This window comes from Lissotriton helveticus, chromosome 7 (genome assembly GCF_964261635.1).
Source record: "Lissotriton helveticus chromosome 7, aLisHel1.1, whole genome shotgun sequence".
Lineage (NCBI taxonomy): Eukaryota > Metazoa > Chordata > Amphibia > Caudata > Salamandridae > Lissotriton > Lissotriton helveticus.
In genome coordinates this window covers 430,750,081-430,777,509 of record NC_136068.1, presented here as the reverse complement: position 1 = coordinate 430,777,509, position 27,429 = coordinate 430,750,081, and the positions used below count along the sequence as shown (strand labels likewise).

At 43.1% G+C, this 27,429-nt stretch overlaps 1 protein-coding gene across 1 annotated transcript in view; it reads left to right on the top strand.

Moving 5' to 3' along the window:
• Nucleotides 1-3,243: 3,243 nt before the first annotated feature.
• Nucleotides 3,244-27,429, top strand: part of EIF3C (eukaryotic translation initiation factor 3 subunit C) — a 683,261-nt gene continuing 659,075 nt past the window's right edge. The window contains exon 1 of the mRNA XM_078652326.1: nt 3,244-3,416. The gene's annotated coding sequence lies outside the window, so the exon portion shown is untranslated. The remainder of the gene's footprint in view (nt 3,417-27,429) is intronic.

The following is a 27,429-nucleotide window of genomic DNA, read 5'->3' as shown; positions in this document are numbered from 1 at the left end:
GTGATGGGCGCTCCGCTGTCCGCAATCATTTCTATGGGCACTCCTCCTATCCGCATGTCCAACTTGGGTTTGTCCGATTCTGCTCCACCCACATCCAATATTTGTGCGTCGATGTACAGGAACTCTTGCTGGTCTTCCTCATCCGTTCGGCTCGTCTCTTCCTCCTGTTGTTCCTGGTCCACATATTTGATTGTGGTCCCTCTAGGCTTACGACGACACACTTTTTCATAGTGGCCGAAAGTACTGCAGTATGCACATTTCACCCTGAACGCAGGGCACACCTTGTCGTTCCCCAAATGCGCTGGGCTCCCGCACCGGTAACAACTTGGCTTACCACCTCTGCCTGCTTTCTGGGCTGTTCCTCCGGACGGTTGCTGACCTCTCTTGTTGTCTTGACTCTTCGTTGTGTCTTTCAGTTTGGCCTTCTCTCCTCTATAGTTCGTCATGATTCTGCAAACCGTCTGCGCACCCCCAGTTTCTTTTCTTGCCGCTTGCGCGCACCTCTTTGACATCTCCGCTTTCTTCACCATGGCCCAAACTTCCTTCAAGGGGGCATCGCCATTCACCCACAACTTCTCTTGGACGTGTGTGCTCGTCGTGTGCATGATGATTTGATCACGGATGAGCTCATCGTGGAGAGGACCAAATTTGCATGTGAGGGCCAGTTTCTGAAGAGCTGCCACATATTCATCCACCGTCTCACCTCCTCCCTGCTTCCTGTGGAAGAAACTGTGCCTGTCGATGGCCACGCACACCACGGGTCTGTAGTGCGCATCCAGGTCTGAAATAGCGTGGCTGAAAACATCATCATCGTCAGCGGCTCTCTGCCCTTTCACAATGGTGTCGAACACTCTGATGCCTTCCGGCCCCAAGTTGTGCAACAGGATTTTCAATCTCCGCTTACTCGAATACGCTGCCCCGCTTTCCTCTTCTAGTGCCTCCAAATAGTTCTGGAAGTACCTTTTCCAGTCTTCCCAGGGCATCGCAGGCTCGCCTCTGGAAGGAAGGAACGGTACCATCTGCGTTAGTGATGTGGATTGCGCCGCCATTTTCTTGGTCGAGTTGGGGTTTGCCGGGGCTGGGGTGTCTCGGTTGGGAGGACTGCCCGGGGCTTGTCTCGTGTCAGCGACCGCCCCACTGCTTCCACTGGTCGTCGCACTCCCTGATGCTGCAGCTGTAGCTTGCTGGGTACGTGGCCCTGCTCCGTTGTCACTCCCCGACCGTCCTCTCTGGACTAGTTGCTCCGCCAGCTTTGCGTGGAGCGCTATGCCACGAGGTAGCGTGCCCCTTCCAACCAACCTGCGAGGAGCTGTGCGTCCACGCTCCCCACTAGCTCGATAGCGCCAGGTGCAGACTGTGTGGCACTTTGGGAGCGGTCGTGCAGGCCGAGTGTGGCGTTTCTGGCGCGTCTGGCCTCACTGTCGACTCTGTACTCGCTTGTTCAGAGAGGAAGCAGCTCAGGTGTCCAGCAGCATGCCCCTCTTCGGAACCCCTGTCCGATTTCAGCAAGTCTCCCTGTGCCAACAGTTCGAAATTTTCCTTTTCTTTTTCTTATTTTCCCGTTATTATTGCAATGCCCTCGTGCTCCAATGCCCAGCGCGGGGCTGGGTTTATTCCTCAGGCGCAATGCGCCGTCCTCTGCCGCGCTCCGGGTCTCAGGGACGCCCTGTGCATAGGCGGGAACGTCCGGTGCGTGTACCACGATGCCGCGGCGGGCTCCGATCGAACCAAGGGCCGCCGTGGCGTGCACGCCTCGTCGCCACTGTGGAGGTCTCAAATAAGTAGACCACACGCAGTATTTGGGGTAACTTCTTTATTAAGCCCGGAGCGCCGGGAAACACCGCTTCACTTAGCTGCGGTCGGCGCCTTCTCACAATTGCCACCTTCCGCTTCCGCTGGCGCCCTTCCGGTTCCGGTCTGTAAAAGACTAGACCGTCACCACAAATCTGTTTAGTATACTGTACTTCCCCCACTTTAGGTTCCTTTCCCAGGGACTTGTGGGAGGGAGATGTGTTGTGTTCCTGTTTATATTTCAGAACTTCTTCAATTATGGTTTCCTCCTTTGGGGTCCTTAACCCCTTCACAGCTGGGCAAATTCCCCTGCTGTGCTGGGGGCGAGCCCAGCGCCCCCGTGCTCATGATGAGGTCAGCTCGTCATGAGCCACGGTGGTCGTGGAGCTGAGCTCGTCATGACCACACCCGTTTCTTTAAAACGCTCGCACAGCAGGGGAATTTGCTCAGCATGCGAGCGTTCTAACGGTCATGACGAGCTCGTCGTGAGCACACAAGCACCGTGGCTCATGTCGTCATGAGACTCGAAGGTGTTAAAGGAAGGAGATGTGTTATGTTCTCTTGTACCTTCTCCCTCTGCTCCCCCCCCTTCACCGCCCGCCTCCCTTCCCCTGCGCGCGACGGTGATGTCACCAGCTGGAATATTGACAGCTCGGTGTTCTACTGTGACAGTTTACATGACAGTTGCATCTTACAGTTATTCAGTTTTATCGTTTCCCTTGCTGTGCACACCTGCTTATGGTGTGTTGTCCTAATAACCTAATAAATAACTCATTCTTATGAACTGGTTCGAATATTACTACTTTACAACACAATGGAACAAACAATTGTTATAGGTCTCGCATTTACGCCAGTTTGAGCTATTGGCATTATAAATAACAATGCCTTTTTTATTTATGTTTTACAAAACGGAAAAAAGGCATTGTCATTTACAATGCCAATAGCTCAAACTAGCGGAAATGCGACACCTATTGCATTGCAAATGCTTGTTGTTTTGAAAATCTGGTCACCCTATACTCCTACCTAATCTGCCTTTGAGGGCGGTGGAATGTGGCAGTTAGACTTTCTGTGTCCGTGGTTGTTGTCATTGTAGTCACATGCTAGTCGTGGGTCACCAGTCCTACTTCTATGTTGGTGGCTCTCGGTTTTTAAGTCAAACTTATCTTCAACACATTATACATGCGTTTGATATTTTTCAAATATGTTCCTTTACAAATAACACATTCAACACCACCAGCTGTGCTCGTACTATGATTGACAACCATCAAGAATTCTCAGCAACTCAGATGCCACCCGAACCGCAAAGTCTCACGCAATTTTCTTAAACCATATGCATCTCATACTCAGCACACACTACTTCTCCCAGAGGTGTCTGTGAGTTGTCGTAAACGACAGACAAACGCGTGTAGATTACAGCTGGGTTTTATAGTCCACTTGCTGCTCCATCTCAGCCCACTCACGTGTTTCCTTTCTGCTAATGGACTTCAACTACCGACATGCCGCGAGGTGGTTTCTGCTGCCATTTTATGTAGGAAGCAGGGCGCATGCGCGTCGTGAGTCGTGTCCCTCCGTTTACGATTCTTTTCTCGCTCGTGGTCACCGGCTTCGGAAGGAGAGCACATTAGGTGAGAGGGGGATTGATCCAGGGGTATAGGGAGTGCTTTTTAAGAGTCGCTTGGGTAGGGTAGGGTAGGGGTATGAGGGGGGGGGGAATGTAAAAGGCAGCTGATCCGCAAAAAGGGGAATATGGTGAGGGTGGCGGTTCCTTCGGCGAAAAGAGCGCATTTCCTGTTACAATTCCTCATTTCAACAGTAAAATAGCATGTTGCTCACTCAGGCATGCTGTGGTTCAGTTCCCTTCAGTTTATAGAATGATTCGCGTTTGTTTTATTTTTCTAGCTTTCCTCTCTGTGCAGCTTTTTTTTTTTAAAAAAAGACTATAAATTCTTGTCTGAACTCTTACACAGATGTGTGAAGAGAGTTCATCCAGACCACCAGGTACAACTATCAAAGTAGAATGCTGCAACGTTCTATGTAAGTCGCGAGGGATGAAAGAGAGAGGATGTGGCCTAACGGCCAGAGCCGACAGCTTTTGGGCTGGGGCTCAGCGTCCCGTGAATCTTGAAACATCATTTAATCTACCCCTGCTTACCTAAAATGAACGTGTTCTTGTGTAACGTAACCGGTGCTCATGTTCAGCTCTCCAATTCCCGCTATATGAATCTGCAAAAAAAAAAAAAATCGGAAAGAAAAGGGCAACTGATGAATGGTACGGTGTAAACAATTATGAAACATAAGCATAACCAACCAACCATTCACCTTGTCCAATTTGTTATATCTATACCGTTTCCAAATCACAGGTACTTACTGTAAGGGCATTGGGTATGTTGTTTTTTTATTTTTTTATTGTGAACTCGTTTTTGCTCGTATTTCAGCTGTGATCCTTGTCTTTGCGTAGAAACTGCCAAAGAGATTCCATAGTAGTTGCAACATCTTGCCTGGACCTTGAGTAATATTTGTGCAGCCCCCAAAATGACAGCAAGTGTTCTTTTATCTATTTTTTATTTTACTAGTTTTATATAGTGCTGGCTAGACCCGGAGGTATCAGAGCGCTTTACATGAGGATCAGAGTTACAAGTTACATTTGTTCCAAGAGCAAAATCAAACATAGGATAAAAAGCAGAGTTACGGAACTTTTGTCAGGGGAAGGGGAGAAAACAGGGAGACCGGGAGAAACTGTGCCCAATGTCCTGCTGGGTAGGTGATGGCCGATTGGATGAACCAGGGCCGATCTCTTCTATAGCTGAACAAGGCAGCTCCACTGGGCATCGGTCATAATGTTCGGACTCTGCGGGCGGGATAATGATCAGGAGCAATCTGAGAATGTCATATAATAAAGCAGGGGAGTTGGAAAGATGAGAAACTGCAGTCCGAACAAAATCCAGACGTCATCTTGAGGTCAGGCACAGTCCTGAGGGGGCTCTGCAAAGAGTATTTCGGCTTTGAACAAAGTCCCCAGGCCAGATCGTTAAGTCAGGAGGGGATTCTCAGAGATACCTCCACTGCTATCACATAAACAAGCATTTGCAATGCAATAGGTCTCGCATTAGGAAAGTTTGAACTATTGGTATTGTAAATGACAATTTTTTTATTTATGTGTTGGTTTTGAAAATAGCGAAATTAATAGCTTTGTCATTTACAATGCCAATAGTTTTAACTTTCGCAAATGTGACACCTATAGCATTTTATTGCTATCCGACACAATGATGTGGACCCTGAGAGGATGAATAGACCTAATGGGACTAGAGCCTGTGACCCTGGCACTAAACACACACCCATGGATCTGATGCATAAGCCCACTAAACCACGGGACCCTGGCTTCCTTAAATCAATCCGTCTGAATTGGCAGATACATTTCATTAATGTTGTTTCAAAGCCTACTGCGTAAAATTGACGTAAAAAAATGACATGTATGTTATGTTATGTTAAATTGTATTTCTATAGCGCACGGCTACTCGATAGGAGTGTCCCAGCGCTTTACTTAGGCAGCTCAGTGTAAAAAAACATAACACCATAAAACCAGAAACAAACAGGGGAAAGAAAGACCTACTAAAGGTTAAAAAGCCAGGTCTTAAGGCTCTTCCTGAACAGGAGCAGATTAGGTGTATGTCCATATAACACACTTGTTTATTCTTAAGTTACGTTTCCCTTGCTAACCAACTTTTAATAACGGTTGTTGCCTTTTGCAAAAGTGTGAGGAGATGGGATGGGGGAGACGGGGTTTGAAGTACAGCCCTAAATAATAAATGTACTGAAATGAGTTTGTGCGGTTTGTGTCCGCGTGTGCAAATGTCGCCTGCTATGTCCTGTTTGCTTGTGGACGCTATTATACTGAGAATGCCTCTCTCTGCAATTCTGACAACCTCGACAGCGCTGCAGAATGGAACCCGAGTTCACCCCGCCCAGACGGTGCTTGGTTAACTCTGTTTACACAGTTGTCGCCATTTATAGCTGAAACAAATCACTGCCCGGCTGCTGCTGATAAGGGGTCTGCAGCTCGTTACAACAGCAGGGGTGAATAATTAGGGGGGAGGAGAAATGCGAGACACGTCCTGGAGGCCGTGAAAAGTTGTGTAAAGTCATGTTATTAAATACGGAATGAGGGCTTCTTTTCTTGAAGTTTGCAAGTAAATCAGTAAGGGAGCCCAATAGTTTGAAACTCGTTGAGTGTGGGACATGCAGTGGGATTGAAGCGATCTGCTTCCTTACGATAAACCTTTAAGCCTCCTGCTCCCCTGTGCGATCCTTTCCAGCTCTACAAGTACCTTTACTTACAGAGAAGCAGCAGATATAATTTGTTGAATAGAGCTTTTGTGTCCCGAACTCGATGTAGAGAATTATTTCAAACTACACAAATCTTACAAGTATGTCGATATGACTAATCGCTGTAATACATTTGTTCAGCTCTGCTGTGGGGAGGGGGGAGGAGGAAATGCGAGCCACGGCCTGGCGGCCGTGAAGTGTGAAGCAGTGGGCGGGGGAGCGGATCCCTTTGAAGTGGGAGGCAGGTGGCTCGGGAGCAAATGATAAAAAGCGCGTGCATGAGCACATACACTCGACGAAATCCGCGATGGTTTCAAAGCTTATTTGGCCCACAATACTCTTGTCTATTTATTCCTTGCGGAATAGAATACTCGAGACCTAAAAAATTAGAGAAGAGTTGTTGAAAACCCTTAAAACATACTCAAAAGGCATTCTAACCCTTGAACTGTTGCTTACCGCTACGTTCAGCCTCCGTATGTAGATCTAATGAATGTGGCATCATAAAGGAATTGCAAGTATTCAAACACTACTATGGTATGATCCCTGGCATAACCAGAGAGGCTATATCAGTGCTCTTCTATAATGAGATTGCTGCCATAATTTGTCGCTGCACTACATGGCACCAAAGAGACAAGTGGATTTTGTTACAGGACAAGTAGATTTGCAATGCACCCTGCCACATTGACAAGTAGATATTTTATTGAGTTACTGTATCTGGGGCCAGTCTTTTCTTGTGGTCTGACCTAGGTACTAACCTGTGAAGACATCATTTTGCAAAGTTGCATGCTCAAAACCTCACAAATCCTACTTTTTTTGGTAACGGAATGTGGCAAGTACACAAAACTGAAGGTTCTAACAAAGATTTCATGTGGCCAGGCTCTCTCCAGTTCCTAATGCCGTACATTTTGCTTTGGGAGTTTTATACTGGAAATTTAAGAGGATCCAGTATAGGAGCTTTATACAAGTACCCCATAAAAGGTACGAAGCTGTATCTAGGGGCTCACAAGAGCTTCTCCTATACAACTTTAGACCATGAGCCATGCTTCTCTGGTTACCCTAAAAGGCTAAATAAGCAGTTCTCCCAGAAGAAGCCAAAACAGTAGCGTTTTATATTTATTAGAAAAAAGCTCTATAGAAAACGCGTATGAAAGTGTTCCCGTTGTTACATTATTAAAAACGCTTTTGGGCTTCGCAATGGGACAAAATTAACTGCACAGATGTCAGCACAACACAGTCTTTATAAAAGGGGATCTGGCACCAGAGGGAGTACAACTGTCAAGAACCACATCAACGGTGTTCATATGGAAGTATACTGCAAGAGAGATAAGGAAACGTATAAGTATTACCTGCTGCGAAAAGCTGCGCCACTGTCAGCAACACTTCAACATTTCCCGCCTCCCAACACGTCATGACATCCAGCCAATCAGAACACGGCGTCAAAGACGACGATCACAGCCAAGCAGCGACCAATCAAACCAAATGATGTGTTTGCATCCAAATTCTCCAGACACGCTCAGGAATTCCCCGTAAATGGGACATACTTCCCATCGCAAAACTTTATTTCAGCTTTTAGCCAATTTCGACGGCATATGTAAAAATAAAGCAACGACGCAATCGGTAAAACAATGTCATAATAATTTACGTGTTTTCCCTTTAAATCCTGCGATTGGGTAAGAAAACCAATCACAACCCGGAAAAAAGATCCACCTTCTCCAGAAGACTACTACTATTGCTGCCCCGGAAAAACATTATTCGAACTCCGGAAGTGATCGCTCAGTTGTGGTTTGAGTTGTTGTTCAGTTGTGTGCTGCAGGTGGGTGTTTGTTGTGAGTGCGACCAGATCGACGAGTATCTGCCTGCCTTTTAGCGTAGTTTTAAAGCATGACCGGCTAGTGGAGACAAACAGCAGAGCTAGCAGGGAGTAGTTAAGGGTGGATGAAGCCTTTGGTGGGCACGTTGTGTATTTTTGGGAGTGGGCGAGAGTAGAATGCTCTGTCTACTGGCAACACTTCAACACTTCCTACTTTAAATAATGCAAGTATTGAAACATTAGTTTAGCCAGGGCACAAGTCTTTATAAAAAAAAAACGAGAGACTTACCAAGTTACAGTATGCAAGGGACATCATGGTTCAGGTCAGGACATTACAGCGTGTGACATCCTAGCCCATGACCTCGCTGGAAGTTATACCCCAAGAAGTTATTTTTTATTTATTTAATGTGATTTTATACAGCGCAAACTTTACCCGAAGGTGTCAGAGCGCTTTACATAAGAACCAGTTTCAGTACATATAAGGACTTAGGATTACGTGTGTTACATAAAAGATGCAAACAGAAACAAGCGCATGCATTTAAAAGAAGTATTTAAATGCGGGAGGGCGGGGAGGGGAGTGGGGGCGAGCCGCGCGGATCCCTTTGAAGTGAAGCTCGAGGCTGTGAAAGTGAAAGCAGGGATTTTAATTAGGGGGGAGGAGAAGTGAGGCAATGCAAGGTGGCTGGGGAGCAAATGACAAGCTGGTGCTGGGCGGCTGGGGAGCAAATGACAAGCTGGTGCTGGGCGGCTGGGGAGCAAATGACAAGCTCGTGCTGACAGAGGTTAGAGTTGCATCAGGAAAGCTAAACCAGCAGGCGGATGCGCGTTCACGATCACATGCAGTTGTGGAAATCCGCCGGCTGGTTTAGCTTTCCTGATGCAACACTAAAATTCTCCCCTATCCATTCCTGCAAAATGGGATAGGCTTGACCTAATGAGGAGATGTGACACCGCTAGGAGGGGAACTCTCATTCCAGACAGGCAGAACTCCACCATTGGATCGTCCAGTGCCCAAAGGAAACCGAGGGAGGATGCCAGGCTTTGGGACCCAGCTTTGTATCGGGAGGTCATGCTACCTTTTCTCTCCCACTTTTTTCTTTAGAACCATTGAGTGTCCCATCCCTCCGATGGACAGTCCTCCCCTTGTCACAGACGCCTCGTTGGCCGCCATTTTAAAGTCAGGCAGTTCGCTTTGGTGCCTTGTTGCATGTCTGGGCGCTGTCGGGGACCCCAACCTCCAACACCATTTCCTCCCAGCGTGGGTGCTTGCGTTTGCGCTCTGACTCACTGTAAACCACTGGAGAACAAGGATCCTTTCACCGCAGCGGCACTCCCTATGCCGTTTGCAGGTGGCCCACTCCTGATTACGCGGCCCCTGCTCAGTAATACAATGTTAGATTATGTTCTGTATTCATAAAACACAACATACCCCAATTTCCTCTTTCCATTTTAGGGACCTTTTCTTAATGTCGTCTTCCATCAATGAGTTAAAAAAAATAGTAATTTACCCATACAGACAGGCCTCAGTTATCTACCAATTTCTCAATTATGTCATTTCTGGAGAATCCTATTGGTCAGCTATCTTTCTTGTTTAGAAAATCCCTTACTTGGAGGTATTTATAGAAATCTCTTCAATCTATCTCGAAGCACTCTGAGATTTTGGAAAGAGACAAGATCGATTGGCGAGAAAAAACCCAGAGTTTTCCGTCCAACCTCACCCCTCTTCTTAGTCGTGTGATCTTTAAACATTTCTGGTGACTTGGATTATTTATAAGTGGTGTATAGAAATTGAGCCGCCCGACTCCTATTAGTTACATGTTCTTCAAACTATCACACATCTCATTCAGTAAAGTTAGAGAGCTCTCCTTAAATGGGTGACAGCTTCTCTCAGTAAATTGTCACTTATTTTAGAACGCCCAGTTCTTGTAACTCAGTGCATCCTTAGACAATCTATTATTTATTTATTTTTAAACGAGGAACCACGCTGATTGTAGGCTCTTTGGTTGAGATGCCTCACCTAGTCCTACCTCAATCTAAAGCGGTTTGATCAAATGCAGAGTGCAGTATGAGATTCAGAAACATATTCTCTCAGTTCCAGTTATTCTCGCTAGCACAGTCTTTCTGGACAGTGGCTCACCAACAATAACTGAAGCCAGAAGCAGGACATTTCGAACGTCCACTTGCATATGTAATGTTCTCAAAAAAGGACAGGTTAAAAGGTTTTACCTATCTTTCGAAAAATTCACACTAACAGACCAGCAAAGAGAGTGTTCCAACATCCTGCTAGGCGCACCAACAGTTCGATGACTCACATCTGAATAAAGCAGACCACTAATAAAAAAAATGAAAATGTTGTACTTTCAAAGCCTAATAGAAACCTAATTGGACAGCACATCTTGCCATACTTTTACCAATGCGCAACTTGGATTAAAAAATCCCGGAGGAAATCTTGGCATCAAGACTGTAGGTGGTTTTGCCTAAGCAAGTACAACTTTACCAAAACGGGTTTTCACCAAGGACACCTTTTCACACATTTGAAGGCTTTTCCACTTCCTCAATAATGCACTTGAGACAGTCACCGAATGGTCAATAGTCTCCATTGGCATGGAGAAAGCCTTTGACTATATTACATGGGAGTACCTCTTATACGCTCTAGGGAAGATAGGATTCAAAGATCATTACGTGGATTAAGTTTGCTAAAATGGGAGGTCTGATTTAGAGCTCCTGGTCTGTGCGACACTAGATCAACCTTGTTGCCCCTACTATTTGCAACGCCAAGGAGTCACCAGACAGCCACATAGACCAACCATATAATTCCAGTCTTTTCAAGACTGTCCGTGAATTGTGGCGGGGTACAGCACCACCCCCCCCCGCCAAACTCAAATGCTGCGCTAAAACACATCATTAGATCCATCTGGGGTCCTTCCAAGGAGGATCCCGAGAATGATCACACACTACAGAAACTTCAGACCAGGGACCGTGACCGTCACATGGTAACTCATCTTTGTTTCTCCGAGCTGCTCACTCGGTGGAATTGTCTGTACTTAGAGTTTGCTGAAGAAGCGATTTGGGTTTAACCCTCGCAGATATGGAATTGGTAACCACGCTTAAATATGTGGGAAAGGCTCAAGAAATGACTGCATGAAGTTTCTACGATTTAATTACCTTCATTGCACGTACTTGTCCCAAGCCACAATGCATAAAATACTCTCTGTAGTTCCTAATATGTGTCCCAGATGTGCAGGCCGAGATGCCACATTTACATATATGGTTTGGTCATGTACAGCTATTGAGGATTACTGTGTTAAAATTACAGACTGACTTTCAACCTGGACGAGTAAACAGCAATTATTAGATGCTAAGGCCTACCTTCTGGGTTTTATGCCATTGTCCAGAGCGCAATAACATTTCAACTCAATTTCTAGATTTAGCGCTGCTGATACAAACAAGGCTATAGCAATTACCTGTAAGTCATCTCAAGCACCTGAAACATAAATGGAGGCCAGAACTTTTCAAGTGGCCACAGGCAGAGGATGCTACAATCAGTATATCTCGTTTCTACTAGAGAAAACCAGTGGAGCTGACTGGTTGGGACACTAACCTACTCCAGATCAACCCAAAAAATTCGGACAACAAACCAAAACCATTGGATGGTCTTTTTCCCCTTTATCCTCAACATTAGCATAAGAATGTACTTGTACTTAAACCTTTTGTCTCTGATTCAATAATCATTACAATGTAATACATATCTCTCACTCAACTTGCTTATGTGTTATTTAAGGCATATGTAAAGTTATGCAGCACTATGTCACTCCCACTTGTTTAATGGTTCTTTGGTTCGCTTGACAACCTAATGTCTATAGGCTAACCCATAAAAGTACTGTGTGATTTACGTGAGCTACACTTTGTTGAATTTTGAAAAAAAAGAAAACCCATTACAAAAAAGTATGTACATTAGGCTTATTCCAGAATTTTGTTTGGAGACCAAAAGCTGGACTTCTCTTACCCTCTTACTACATAGAGCTAAATACTGATGGGCTGGATACCCGATACATACAAGATTCCTCAAACACACAACCACCGTCTGTGACGCAGTGGGTCTGTGACGCAGAGGAACACAAGGAGAAGTGGGACAACGATCTAGGTGAGGAACTAACTGATCAGGTAACTTTTAGTAGCCCAAATAGGTGTAGTCAAGGCATCCAGAAAAGAGAGACTCAAACCAATTCAATTCTATATATTGCACCTACCTAACATCAGGAGGGCTGCGTAAAACATATTTCGGGGCTTCTCAGAACTGCCACAGGTGTGGGCATGTCCTCCAATCCTATATGTTTTGGAAATAAGTACCTAATCAAGTAGCCAAATAGATGAACACACAGAATTTAAGTAAACCCAAAATTATTTTTATTGGAAGTTCTGGTCATCATATATTTGGCACTGTTGCTTGCTAAAAGAGTAATAGCAATGAATTGTAGGTAGCTTCATGAACCCAGCACAATGTACGTATGTCTTACCTTCTCAAGTCGGCAAGAGCGGAGGATACGGTAAACAGATCATGTCGCCGCAAAAGCTGGCAAAAAGACAATAACCAGGGTTTGGAGTGCATGGTTATTCCAATAAGCACCCAAACCAGACGATAAACCACCATGCATATGCTGACACATGGTTGCTTTTATGACCACAGCATGCCTTAAAGAAGTCTTGCTATATCTTTGAAGAGTCTGTTGCTTGATTGTGGCACTTCTAAAACTGAAATACTCTGTTTTGTACCTGCGAGAGTAAATGATAATAGGTACAGATTAACTTGCACCCAATGACTCACCACGGTTATTTCACATTTTGCTGACACTGCTTACATTAACACACTGGGCAAACAGGGATCCAATCTCATTTGTTGTTCCACGTAAAAAAATGTTTTACAAAATACATAAAAATAAGCATCTGGCTCATTTTGCTGTTAATGTGCAAATAGACAACGACAAATGTATAGGTCTAAATATTGTGTAGCCAGTGCCATCCAGATAGCCCCACAATAATTATTCTCTCTCATACCAGAGTGTAGTTCTATTTTAGGAGTTTATGAAAGGCATGACATATCACTAAAACTGCAAAGCACCTGATCAAGGTGGGTGAATAGAACAAGTAACAGTGTAAAGACGGGTGAAACATTATAGTTAACTGAAAGTTTGTAAAGACGGGTGAAATATTATAGTTAACTGAAAGTTTCTAGAAGAGTAATGTCTTCAGATTTTTATGAAATGTGAGGAGAACTTTAGTGAATCAAACTTTGAGGAAGAGTGCCAAATATAAGCCCAATCAATTGAGAACCCTTTATCTTCCATGACTACAGACTTGAAGGTTAGAGGATCTAAAGACTTACAGTTGGAAGAATAGAGTGGTCATGCAGTGAGGTCGGCCGGATGAGATCTAAAACGTATTTGGAGATATGTGGTGCTTTGTGGCCAAGAAGTAGAATTTTAAATCAGCATATTTCTTCAACTGGTCACCAATGGAGAGCTTTGAGGCTTAGTTGGATATAATTCTCATTGTCACTATTGGCGATAAGCCAAGTAGCTGCGTTTACAGGATCTTAAGAAAACAGATACTCGTAGGTTCAAGGAGTGAGATGGAAAATAACTGATTGGCACAATCAAGGCCAGACAGAGTAAATACATGTTTCTCATGGCTGGGTTTATGGAAGATGACTTAATCTCTAAATCAGACTAGGGGGAAGATGACTTAATCTCTAAATCAGACTAGGGGTAAAGTTGCCAAAGGCAACCATGCTATTGTGCTCTTCAAGGCAGATCAGAACAGGAGAAAGAGGGTTGGTGGGGGCAGTGCAATCTCTAGGCAATTGGCCTATTTGGTGGCAAAGGCTATTGTAAAAAAAACACAGGAATTAAACGGGAAGCTTGTATGACAGAGAGAGAGCTAGGGCAGTCAAGTATTCAAAACTTTGTATGTGCAATGTAAACACAAAGTAAGTAGTCATTCATAAATGCAATATCCGAACGACCAGCAATCAGCAGGGCACTGTCTACAGATGTGTGAAAACCATCCCACAAGAAATGAGGTCTCATAGGTTGTAGGTGAATTGAAAATACTACGGAGAATGGAATAAAGGACTCCAGATAGCCGCCACGCTAAAAACAGAATTTGAAACAATCAGCAGTACCATCAATTTTAAGTTTATCAACCAGTTAAGGGACTGATCAGGGAGTCAGGACCAATTTCATGACTGATGGAGAGAGTCAGGCCCCAGCCTATTGTCGGGGAATGAAGTTAAGATCTAAGAGTAGTGACGTCAGCCTAGAGTTCAAGGAATATCCATAGGCCAGAGCATTTTGAATCTAATAATCTGAGACGACTGTCAATCAGTGTAATTTTTTCTCTCTTTGTGCTTTGTCTTTCAGAAAAAAACTGAGCTTGATTCAGTGTAGAGTGACTGGAAAGAGAACATTGAAATAGAAAGGAAATCAAACAATCCAATATTTTGGAAGATACATGTTGGTAGGTTGCTCGGACTTTGGTATCCAATAGGATTGTTCAACAAGAGCTTCATCTGGATCCTTAGTCCAATAAGACTGCAAACATAGCAATACCTGTACTGATGCTGAGTGGGCATACCACTTACATTAGTCACGTCACTCTTGCTCAACAGAAATTAGGCTATAAGTAAATTGCAACTACCCATGTGGCTTGCTCCTCTATCAGACCTTTCCTTTATCCCAATCTGGACATTTCAAGGCTCCACTCTCTTGAGTATTCCAAGCCACCATTACTATCACAAGGAAAGTGTAAAGAGTAGGGGCTTCCTCTACTTCCCTATCTTTATTAACTAAACAACAAGCGAGAGCCCATTGTCCTAAATAACCCTTAATAAGTACATCAGTGACTTCTAATTAGTTTTCAGAAAAGCCCTCACCCACTAATATCTGTTAGTAGAATGCCTCATCATACGGTTCCCACCCGAGACACCTAGTGCATCTGGGTGTGCTACTGCATTTGTCTTACAGCGGAGCAGGTTGTTTTACCAGGGATCAAGGTTACTAAAATTACTTTAAGAATACCCTACCAAAAAGGAATATTTAACTATGGAAACCTTGGGTAAGGAAAAAAAAACTGTAGATGTGAACGGGAAACTTTAATGGTCTCTCACATCTTGGTCTAAACGTTTCAGCCATGTTGATATATGCCAAAAAAAAGGTGAAATTGCTTTCTTTGAGATCAAAAGAACCATTTTATATTGTTCTTCTCAAACACTAGTGCACGGAAATAACCGCACACAGTTCATGCAGTCTGCTACTGTGTGATTCAAAGGGGGAAATTACAACACACCCGTGACCTTAGTATTTATCATTAGCGGTGTAGCACATGCAGGTTATGTAACCAAACTCACAAAAACCAGGCCAATTGACCTACATTAAATGCTCAAACAAAGAATTGGGAAATGCTTACTGAACAAAAACGTAACCGAATCAGCACAATACTCCATGGGGTCAAAATAACCCAGTACTTAAGACCTAACTCCGCCCACAGAGGACTACTTGTAACAAATGCTCCCAGAATCTTTCTGAAAGATGCTTTCTTAGGAAGGATTGGACACTAATAGCATGGCATTGTACAAGAGACGGGCTCATATTAATAATTAAAAACAACAAAACGCCTATCAGAAGCAATGCTGATACAGATCCAGATTTCACAACATACGAAGAGGTTTTATGAAAATAAGGAAATGAAGGAATACAGAGATTTTTTTTAACACAAAAAATTCAAAAAGATCTAAAACATTTCTCCTTTGTGAAAACATAAATCTACTCAGCACCAGATTATGTAGCCCCAGCTAGTGGACAATTGCCAAATTCAAATGGTGGCAGATCATCAGATTCAGATAGTGGAGAGGAAAATAAGGGTAGGCGGAGAGGCAGAAACAAACCCTGGACACCTCAAAGGCAGAGTTTAAATCCCTATCAAAATCCAGTCCACCATATTTTCTCACCACCGCCTTTTTATGGATGGGGCAATCCATTCCACCATGGCTCAACATCATGCTACCCTCCACCCCATTCAGAGATTTCCTTTTTTAGACAGGGGAGGGAGAGCCAGTGGAAAGAAAAAAATAGATAACCAAATCCAATGGAAAGACAGTCAAATAGGGGTACACACAAGGAGCATACCAGGGAAGCACAAACGGGGATCAGCAGGAATGCAACTTAATGACTAATTTGACCAATATGGATTTGACAGACACACAACTACAGGTATTTAACAAGGGACAGGGATTTGTTCCAATGGCTGACTTGATAAATTCCATCTTCATTGTGTATTAGATTAATTTTACAGGAAACTGAAACCAAGTTCCTATTTAGAGAAAACAAAAATAGATGACACAGAAAAACAGGAGATACCAGTCTAAAGAACAAATCCATCTTTGTCCCCCAGGTACGGCTGTTTCAGTCGAGGTCTAGACATTTGAACAGGTTGTTTTCAATGAGGTAGAGACCTTGGAAGTAAAAAACACATAGGTATTGCACTACATGACTAGAGAGGAGACAAAAGCCTTCAATACTGATATGGTCATTAAACAAGCGGATAAAGGGGAGGCCTATTTTTACAGTGCACCATCGACTACGATAATGATTGTAGGCTAGGTTTCCAAGATTGGAATAAATATGGGATCCTTGGAAATGACCCTACACCACAAATGAAGTTGGAGGTGAAATAAAAGATGGAGGGAGCTGAAAGTGATAAGATCATATTGAAAAGGGTGGCAGAATTCCTGTATACAAGTAATCCTGTTACACCATGTTTCTACACTCTTCCAAAAATACTTAAGAAGAGGACTCCTCTCCACGATAGTCTCTGGATTGGTTCACTGCTAGAACCTTTATCCCGCTTCTGCAACTTTTTCATTAAACCTTGTGTACAAAAGACATCCATGCATTTGATAGATGCCAAAGATCTCCTCAACATATTGAAGGCGATACCATTTGATCCTGACCAAAATTTACTAATGAGCTTAGAGACAGAGCTGATATACAAGTCTACCACCCAACACCCCTTAAGGTCGTACAAGAATCCCTAGAACAGAGTGAATGGGTATTGGCGTTATGTATATTGTTCGTACTAGAATGTGCTTGTCTAGTACGAACAAAAAATGTTTTTAAGTATGAAGGTACCCTCTTTTAACAGACATATGGAACTTCAATGGGGAGTACTTTTGCACCAAGTGTGTCTGGGTTATATGTCCATAACTGTAAAAGCATAATCATTTTGCATTCCAACAACCCTTTTCTTAAGAACATTGTGTTATGGAAAAAGTACATAGATGATAAACTGGTCATCTGGACAGGAAATCTTTTGTCCCTCTTGGCTTTTTTCCCCTTGGTTGAATAATTGCGATATGAACTTAGTTTATGCACACGGTAGACAACAAATCATTGACATTCCTTGGCGTAACTATATTCGCAAAAGAGGGCATACTACACAAAAATGTATTGAAAACCTACGGATAGGTAAATATTCCTTAAGTTTGACAGTTTTGCACTCTCTCAAAGAAAATCGGCACTATGGCCAATCCCTCTCAGGCCCAGAAGGAATTGCAGCAAGGTAGTAGATTTTAAACAACAAGCCAAGATCCTTTCAGACAAATTACGCACTAGTGATTATCCATTGACCATCATTAAAAAACATATACAAGAATCAGAAAACAGAACAGAGAAGCCCTCTCAGAACATAGGAGACACACAATATAGCAGAGATTCCTTTAAACAGTGTTACCATGTTAATGTAGTTTCCAGGTAAAAAAAATCATAAACTAATATTGGCAAACCTTTACACGGGTTCACGTAATGGGAAATTACTGTTTTCTTATGAGCATGCAAGAAGTCGGAAGGATATGTTGGTATCTACTAGACCTAAAAAAATACAGGAACACTAGAACCAATGTCCTAAACTGCTGGGGCAGTCATTGTAAGGCACTATCCCTGTGGGAATTGTATCTGCCACCTAACCATCACAAGAAAAAGACCCTGGATATGGGCCTGGAAACTATGTGGACTATTTGAAAACACAAAATGCAATTCTAATTTATATTATAACTTGCCATGTGGGTTAAGGTACATTGGTATGACCAATAGAAAAACAAATACTCAAATCCGTGAGCACAGAAGCAACACCCAATGCAATAGAAGCCCCACCAATATGACAGAACATTTCCCGTTCACAGTTCACACCACAAATAAGCTGATGTGGGTGATCACTGAATGCCTTGAGAGTGGTGCACGTAATCCAGATTATGTATTGGTAGTAAAAGAGCAGTGATGGATTTATCGCCTATCAACTCACCACACTAGACTGAATTATAGTATCCCTTGGAACGTTGTTCCAATTTAAAATGGCAGAGTGGGGTCTCTTGATTTTAAAACCACCAATGTTTACTGACTGTTCCCATGGATTAAAGATCCAATTAATGATATGGTTAAAGAATGGAGGGGTTACACCAGAGAATAGACACAACAATTTAAACACTGTTATTCTGTACCTTCTTTGGAATTGCCTCTGCTTTTAAATCAATTTACTTTATTCGGATAAAAACATATCCATAAAAGAACAAATCACATTTCGGCATATAAAATACATTATTGCATCATAATATCAAATATAAAGAAAAATGTTAAAACATGGTTCATAAAGTGCACATCGTATTGCGAACATGCACATCGATTTTCAAAAGAGCGCCTTTGTGGAAAACCAATTTGTCATCTTCCAAATGAAGGATAGACCTGTGTGCAACTTCAAGGTGGACAGGTGAATTATTTATACAATCTAAGTATTAAGAGCCATTTAGCATACTTTAAATAAAACTTACAAAAGAATAAAAAATGTAATGTGGTTTGCCCCCTCTGCCGCTCTTAAGTGGAAAAGGAGTCCCCTCTCCCAACGTCCTATAAATTTTGTGAGGTACCTGCCCAGCTGGTAATAAGTATTCTAAATTGACATAAAAGCAGCTACAGTTGTTTTCTTAGACTCCCTATCTAGTCTTGCCTGTAAAGCGTATAGAGTGCCGTTCAAACTTCTTTTTTGCTGATGGTATCCATCTCATTTGGGCTTACAAAAATGTTTTTATTTAGCCCTGCTTATGCTTGAACGCATCTCTGCTATTTATTTATTATAAAGTTTTATATAGCGCTAGCTAGACCCGTAGATATCAGAGCGCTTTACTTCCCCAAGGAAAAGAATGATTATATAACTCCTTGGATATGGGGATGCATAAATATATCAGCAAAGACACAATACTTATTTATCCAGTGAGGGGAGAAGGACGTGGGGGTTGACACAGTCAGATAACCTCCATCCTTGAAGGTCAACGTGAAGGGGGAGTCTAGTATGTTATTGAAGTCTAGGATGGTTGACTTGGTCGGGAAAGTATTGGTTTAGGAGAAGGAGTTTTAGGTCCTTTTTGAAGCAGGAGAAGGGATTGCATCTGAGGTCATTCGGGAGAGTGTTCCACATCCTGGGTACGTTGCCAGAGAAGGACCGGCACTAGGTCGTTTTCTTTTTCAGTTTCGGAGGGATGAGAAGAAGTAAGTTTGTGCTTCTCATAGTTCTGGATTTTCCTGCTTTTACTAGTTTGCTGTTTAGGTAGTTTGGGGATTGGGTGTGAAGGGCCTTGTGTGTGATGCAGGCCAGTTTGTAAGTACATCTACCTTCCATGAGAAGCCAGTTGAGTGTGTTGAGGGCTGGTGAGATGTGTTCAAATCTTTTTACACCAGTTATGAGTTGGGCTGCCATGTTAAGGAATGTCCTTAGTGGGGCTAGGTGAGCTTTTGGGGACCCTGTTAGGATGGCGTTTCCATAGTCCAGTTTAGAAAGGACAAGTGATTGTACAATTGTCTTGATCATCTTGAGGAATGAAAGGTTTAATTTTCTTGAGGTGTTTAAGAGAGTAGAGAGCACTTTTTGCAGAGTTCTTGATGTGGTCCTTCATTGACAAGTTCTTGTCCAGGGTAATGCCAGTGGCAGGAGTTGATTTGAATCTGTGCAAATTGTGCAAAAGGAAGGAAGTGAACCATTTTAGTACTGTGCCATTAATGCCAGAGCGCCTCTTCAGAGTCTCGAGTAGAGCTGGATGGTTTATTGTGTCAAATGCCGCTAATCAGTCAATAAGGATGAGGAGACAAGCCTCTCCTTCATCTAAGGCTCTGTGGATATCATCTGAAATATTGAGCATCGCTGTTTCAGTGCTACAATCTTTTCTGAAACCAGATTGAAAGCTGGCAAGGGGGTTGAAGTCATCAATATGTTTGTTGAGTTGTTGAACGCACTTCTCCAATGTTTTAGCTAGGAACGGAAGGTTGGAGATAGGTCTTAGGTTGTTGAGCTCGTTGGGGGTCGGCCCCTGGTTTTTTGAGCATAGGTGTGATGATTTTGTCCTAGCTGAAGGGAGTCTGGGACACAACCTGATCTGAGAGAGAAGTGGATGATTTTCGTCCAGAAAGGGGCAATGACGTGGTTGCGTTTTTTTACTATTGTGGATGGGAGGTGGTCCATAGTGTATGAAGTATTCTTTAAGCTTCCGGTTATATTGAACACTTCGATTTCCTACATGGGTTTAAAGTTCAACCAATTAGGGTAATTTTTCAGTTGGAAGCGGTCCTGGTTGTCCGTGGTATGATTTTGATTTGTTTGTTCAGGGGCTGATAAAGGGGGGCAGGATGCGAGGGAGGGAGTATTTGAGGTTTGGATAGCTCAATTTTTATGACTTCATCTGTGAAGAAGCTGGCGATTTCTTCGCTTCGATCTTTGGTAGCTTTTATTTCTTGTGGGGTTGTGCGACTTTTGATAATGTTGAAGCGTTCTCTGGGTCTATTTTTCACCTGGTCTAGTTGGCTGCGGAAGAAAGTGGCCTTTTCTCTAAAGATTAGTTTTTAGGTTTCGCCCTGGGCGTTGCAACTGCATAGCAGTTGCTCCGCCCACGGCGAAATCTCATGATCCTACATATGGGGCTTTGGTTCCGCCTCTGTCTCCCATTGGCTAGCTCCATAAATGGAGGCTAGCCATTGGGAGACAGAGGCTGTCAATCACGCTTTCCCCGGAAAACGCGATTCGGGGGCGTTTCTCGGTCTTTTTTAAGTCCCGCCCCTTTGTCCTGGGCCGCGCTGTTATTGGCTGCCGGCCCGGGACACCCCCGTGACGTCATTCCCCGGGCCGCGCTGTGATTGGCTGGCCGGCCCGGGACCTGACTTGTTTCACCATATTGTTAAGTGCTTCTCTTTGTTAAAATCGATCTCGTTTAGCAACTTGTGTTTATAACGTTTTTTCAACATATTGTTAAGTGCTTCTCTTTGTTAAAATCGATCTCGTTTAGCAACTTTTAAAACTAGCAGGAGGTTTTGTAGAGAACTTTGAGCCTGGGAGCTCCTGCTGTCACGCGCTGACGGGTGGGGGAACAGAGCGCTTGGAAAGGCCCTGTGGTGTCTGGAGTGCCAATACATCAGTCTAGCCAGAAAGTTGTTCTTAAATGTGGCTTGATTTAGCTTGGTGCTACTTCTTGGGTTAACCAACTCCTTTTTTAAAAACAGTAATTTCACGTGGCCCTGGGCTTTTCCAATAATCTTACACACGTCTCACGCACTGCTGTGCTGTGTCACGTTACCGCGGTAACCAGCGCAACTTGCCTTTGGTTGCACGAGGAGTGTGAGAAACACCAGATTCCAGTGTTTGTGAAGTGATGTAGATACTTTTGGACAAACCTTTGGAACCACGATTAACCTGTGCAGAGCGTGCAGCAGATTGGCACTGCAAACACAATGCTCACGATGTAGACTGGGTCTTTTAATTCCTGGGTGAGCACTTTTTTTTGTTCATTTGCGCAATGGTGTGGAAACAGCTTGTTTCCGATTCGGCAACTTCGTGAGGCTTCGTCTGTAGGTAATTACGTGTGTCTGAGTCGTTGCGCTACACTGGACTTCTACGAACTCTCTTATTGTATTATTTACCAATATACGCCGCAGCATAAGACGGCACTACACTTGTATGCCATTACGTATTAGTACACTTTACTGCACTACTATATTTAAACTTTTCCTGATTGCACAGTCATATTGCTGCACTGCACTGTAGTGCTTTAGTGGTTAACCGTGTGCTACCAGTCGTGCTTCTCTGGGATGCACAGCTGATATTGAACTCTTTCAGGATGACACCACTGCACTGCAGCAGTTAACCTTGCGCTACCAGTCGTGCTTTTCGGCGCTGAACTGATGATATTTAACCCTTTGATGTCACCTTCTATAAATGTTGTAGACTTCAGTTGATCACTATACTGCACATTATTACAGACAACAATCAACTCCTTAAATTTCCAGGAAATACTTCATTTTAGTTGTGTCAGTAGTTCATCTAATTAATTCATGTGAAGCAGAAAAACGTAAGGAATCTAAACCATAAACTGTGATAATAATATGAAAAAGTGCCCATCCAAATTACACTACAAAGTGGGGCTGATAATTGCCAAAACTACCATTACAAATATAAGCATTATCAATGTTTCTCGGCTTTACTGCCAGTATATCAAGGTCTGCATATTAATGCACACCTTGAGGGTTTTTAAAACACATAAATTAAAAGCATTGTAATTACAATAAAAAAAGTTTTCACCATCTTGATATCAAGTAAGTATCACATTAACATTAGTATATGCTATTTGCATTGGAAATGCATTATATTTAGGTTGTTAAAAAAACACATTAATAAAAGCCAGTACCATTTACAATGCCAATAGCTCACACTAGTGTAAATGCAATGCAATAGGTTTTGCATGTAAAATAATTTTAGCTATTGCCATTTAAAACTACAATACTTTTTATTTGTTTCCCACCCAAAAAAAAAACAATGACATGTACAATGTCAATAGCTCAAAATAATGTCAGTGCGAAACCTATTGCATTGTAAATGCTTTTTTTTATATGCTGACCGGGTTAATCCAAGTTGTGCTAGGTGAAGAGTCAACGGGTTAAGTCTCCAAGTCCTTTCTGATTGTCTGAAGTGTCTTCTTCAGTTAAGATCCACGTTGAACCAAGATTTTAATTTGGTGGATCTCCAATGTTTAAGTTTGAGTGGTGCTACTTGATCTAACACCGCTGTTATTGTGGAATTAAAGTGGGCTGTGAGATTCGTGGCCGTCATATTGGAAGGCTGGGGTTGTAGATGGGCATGAATCTTGGATTCCAGTTCAGTTATGGGGACTCCGTTGATGTTCCTGGTCCAGTGCTTAGGTTTGTCAGGTCGTCTTGGTTGGTTCTGACATGTGAGTCATTATTAAACTGTATGAGGCAGTGGTCAGACCAGTCCATGGGAGAAATCGATCTCAAAGAGACCAGCTTATTTTTGGTGATGATCGAATCCAGAGTTGCTCCTTTGATGTGTGTTGGTTCATTGCAGAGTTGTTTGAGGTTGGTAATTTCAAGCAGGTTGGAGAGATTCTGGGTTGTAGTGTCTTCTGGGTTGTCCCAGTGGATATTGAAGTCACCCAGGAACACGTCTTCCGTGTCTGTTAGGGAGAAACGAGTTGTTAGGTCGGTTAGTTCATCAGCGAAGAGGTACGTTCACCCGGAGGATGGTAGTTTGTGTGAAATTTGATGGGTGTGGTGCCTTTGACTGTAAGTTCAACACCTAGGTACTCAAGAGTCTGGTATTCTGTGGGTTTTAATCTGGTAAGCTGTATTCCTTCTTTATGAATGATAGCCTGGCCGCCATCTGTTTTGATCGGTCTGTTGTGTCTGATGATGTTGTAGCCTGGGAGGGTGAGAAGGTCTAGGATGGGGGTAGAGTGGTCATTGAGCCAGGATTCTGTGAGGAATGCTATGTCTATATCTTCAGCGAGTATCACTTAAGCAATGTCAGTGGCGTGTTGTACTTCTGATCTACAGTTGAGGGGCATGCATAATAGATGCCAGGGCGCCTCAGTGTTTGTGTGTGCTGTATGTATAGAAGTGTATTGAGCAGGGGGTCTGGGCGAGAGGACAGGTCTAGGGATTCTATTAGTGCTCACTAAACCTGGGATTGCGCACAGGGCTGTGTTCAGGCTAATTTCGAGGTAAGGGTTTTTGATATCCTCTGCTTCTGGTTCTGAAATGGATCAGGAAGCTCAGCTAGGTCGATGTGCCTGATTCCTCATAGGATTGGTAGCCACCTGATGTCCATTCCCTTTTCACACTTGAGGCAATCTCCATTAATCTCTTGTGTGAGGGTCGCAGCTGGATTTTTCCAAATGGCTAGAGAGGGCACGGTGGGCCTGTATATAGTCTTCGATTATAATGTAAGTTGAATTTGTTATGGCAAGCATATTGGGACGTGGAGATGGGAGCACCTAGGAGTTTCTGACAGAACCTGTTTTCTTCACGCTGAATGCTACAGCTCCTTGAGAAGCCCCAAACCTCTGCACCATAGGTTGCCTTGAGAATGCACTGAAATGTATTTATTTTTTAAATAGCTAAAACAGCCTCCGTCATCCTATGTTGTGGTAGGCTAAGAACCAAGTTAATAGCTTTAGAGAACTTATTCCTACGGTATACCATGTGGTCAGACCAGGAACCATTAGCAGAAAAGACCAATCCCAATCTGTCTCGCCTTTGGGACCTTATATATATTTAGCTATGCAGCACATTAGCCTGGGTGCTGAAAGATCTACTGTTCTTTAACATGGAGGTAAAGTAAGCACCAAACGTGACATGCCAGGTATGGGAACCCATGGAGAGAAATATTGCCTTTCAGCGGGAAATGGTATAGTCCAAAGCTCTGTTTTTAATCTAAAATCCGGGCCTTTGGTAGTCATATCACTGAAAATATAAGCTTTGGAAAAAAAAATTGTCTACGGGTGCTTGTGGAAGACCATTTCTATGGACTGGAATCTAGAGAATGCTAAAAATATTCTGGTATTTTACTGATCTCTGCTGGTCGTTTTCTAGCAAGAAAGTTAAATGGAGGCAGTTGCTAGAAAAATAAAAAATAAAGTCCCTAAGCATAAATCAATTCTGGTATTTTACGGACCTCTACTGGTCATTTTCTACCAAGACCGTTAAATACAGGCAGTTGAATAGAAAAAAAGGCCCTTAGCAGAAGCAGACAAGTGCTAGTGCTGATCTCCAGATCCCACAAAGTACATACACATATAAGTATATACTAAGGCATATACACGAGGTCTCCTGCTCAACCTACAAAGTGCTAGTACATTGTAAACATTGATTGCCCATGGAAATGGAGTTTGAAAGGAGCTTCCTCGGTCCACAAACAATTATAAAAGATTTTTTGAAATTAGTGCATAGATCTAAAGTGGCCATTAAATTGACAAAAACTTGCACTAAAAGAGGTAGTGCATTAGGTGTGCAGTCCAATAATATTGCATCATCGGCTTATAATAGGGCAGGGTATTTTGTATATTGTTTTGCCTTTGTATATTGCCGTTAACTCTAGGGACATCATTGGTTAGCTCAATCACTGTTTTGGGTAAATTATTAATGTATATAATGAAGAGTAGAGGGGCCAGCACACATTCCTGCCTGAACCTTCTATCAACCCTGATGTCATTAGAAACCTCCCCACCTATACTGGTCCTAACCCGGTCTCTTGGATCCTTGTGCAAATATGCTAAGAAATTTACTAAAGCTTAGTCTAACCCTTATTCTAATAGGATGGACCATAATCGTGACCGGTTAACATAATCAAATGCTGAAGTCAGGTCCATAAAAGCCAAATAAATTGGGGACCTCGGTGCGATAGTGTATTTCCCGATTATTAGATTACGGTTTAAACATTGCTTGATGGTACCTACTTTACTCCATCGCCTAATTGGCATAGTTATAAAATTAGATTGTCTTCAGTCCATGTTTTGTTCTTATTATATAAAACCCTCCCTAAGATTTTCAGAGTATTATCAATCAGGAAGATGGGTCTGTAACAACTAGGTTGGGAGCGGTCACCCTTTTTAAAAATTGGGAAGATACTAGTCGACCAGGTACTAGGGAGATGGTTACGTTGTTAAAAACATTTAGCAAAAGCGGAGCCCAAAAATCCGGTTTGTGCGTAATGAGGTCAATGGGTAACCCATCAGGGCCCTGGGCTTTATTATATCCCTGTGGGGGCTCTGAGCCCAGGTGGGGTTGAATATATTGTCGAAAAATGACCCTCCCAAGCCTCGCTGGTTATGTTACAGCTGATTGGTGTTAGTGGTTGTCCCATTGTTATCACGTCTTTAGCGGCAGCCCACAAAGCTTTTCCATTCTTTAGGCTGGCAGCATTGGCGAGAGCAACCCATCGATCATTTAATAATCGTCCTTTCAATGAGATGACCAGCTTCTATTTCTGTCTGAGCGACTTGATTAAAGTGTGACTCCTCGGGTTAGTTGATAGGGCCTTCCGTAGTTGTCTGCTAATCACTGAACACTCGCTATTAAACCATCTGGGTCCATGCTGCATAACGGCAGCAGGTTTTAACAGCGCAGATTTTATAGCCTCTCAACGTTTAGCAAATGCGCTAATAACCTGGAGGTTGGGTTCCCGTCTGGACAGACATGAGTCAAAAAGTCCCAAATTATCTCTGGCCAACATGTGGAACAGATCAGCACCATTATCTCCTCGCCACGCTAGTCTTAATTTGTCTGTTGAGGGTACCAAATCCCTAGCACCGCATTCTGTTTTGTACATTGGCCTCTGGGACAATTTCAGCATTACTTGAATCAGGTTTTTTTTTTTGTTTGAATATCTTTTATTAGTTTTTCAGTGCATAATCACAGTACATGCCAATAGAATAATCAGGAAATGCAACAAACCATCCCTGAATTTTACAAAGAGAAACAAGCAGTAATAATGCTCTTTGGGACATTGGTCACACATTACATCCTACAAGGCAAAAGGAGAAAAGCAAGAAGAAATAAATCAACGTTCTCAATGGGCATGTTATGCCAGAGGGTGAGCCTCATCCCTACTAAGCAATAGGCCCGTACCGGAAAGGGACAGTGCGTCAGGCAATGAAAGGACATAGTGATTTCCGAGGGGTGACCTGAACAAATATGGAAAGTATACGTGGTAGAAAGGCGTTAGAGAGTGTACAGCCGTGTGGGTCAGGTATGAATGTGACCTTGGGTCCACGGAGGTGACATGATATGACATTGCCCCGTATGCGCGTGTTTCTCGCAGCCCTCATCTAACAACAGGTATGGGGCGTGCCTTTCAAGGTTGTCCCGTAATTAGATGCTGTGAGTCAAAAAGCAATGTATTTACGATACTATATTCGAAACATCCTAATAAGCGTGTCAAGTGGAAGAACTGTTATGTCACCAAAACTTGGCCAACAAGGGGGAGGGAAAAAAAAATTTGAGAACAGAAAAAAGGAGAAACAGAAAGCAAAGAAATAAAGAAGCAAGCAGCGTGTCCGTATGTGTCCATGGACCTGTGTCTTTGATTGAGAGGAAAGGCCAGTGTGGGGGCTGGGAGGCAGGGGT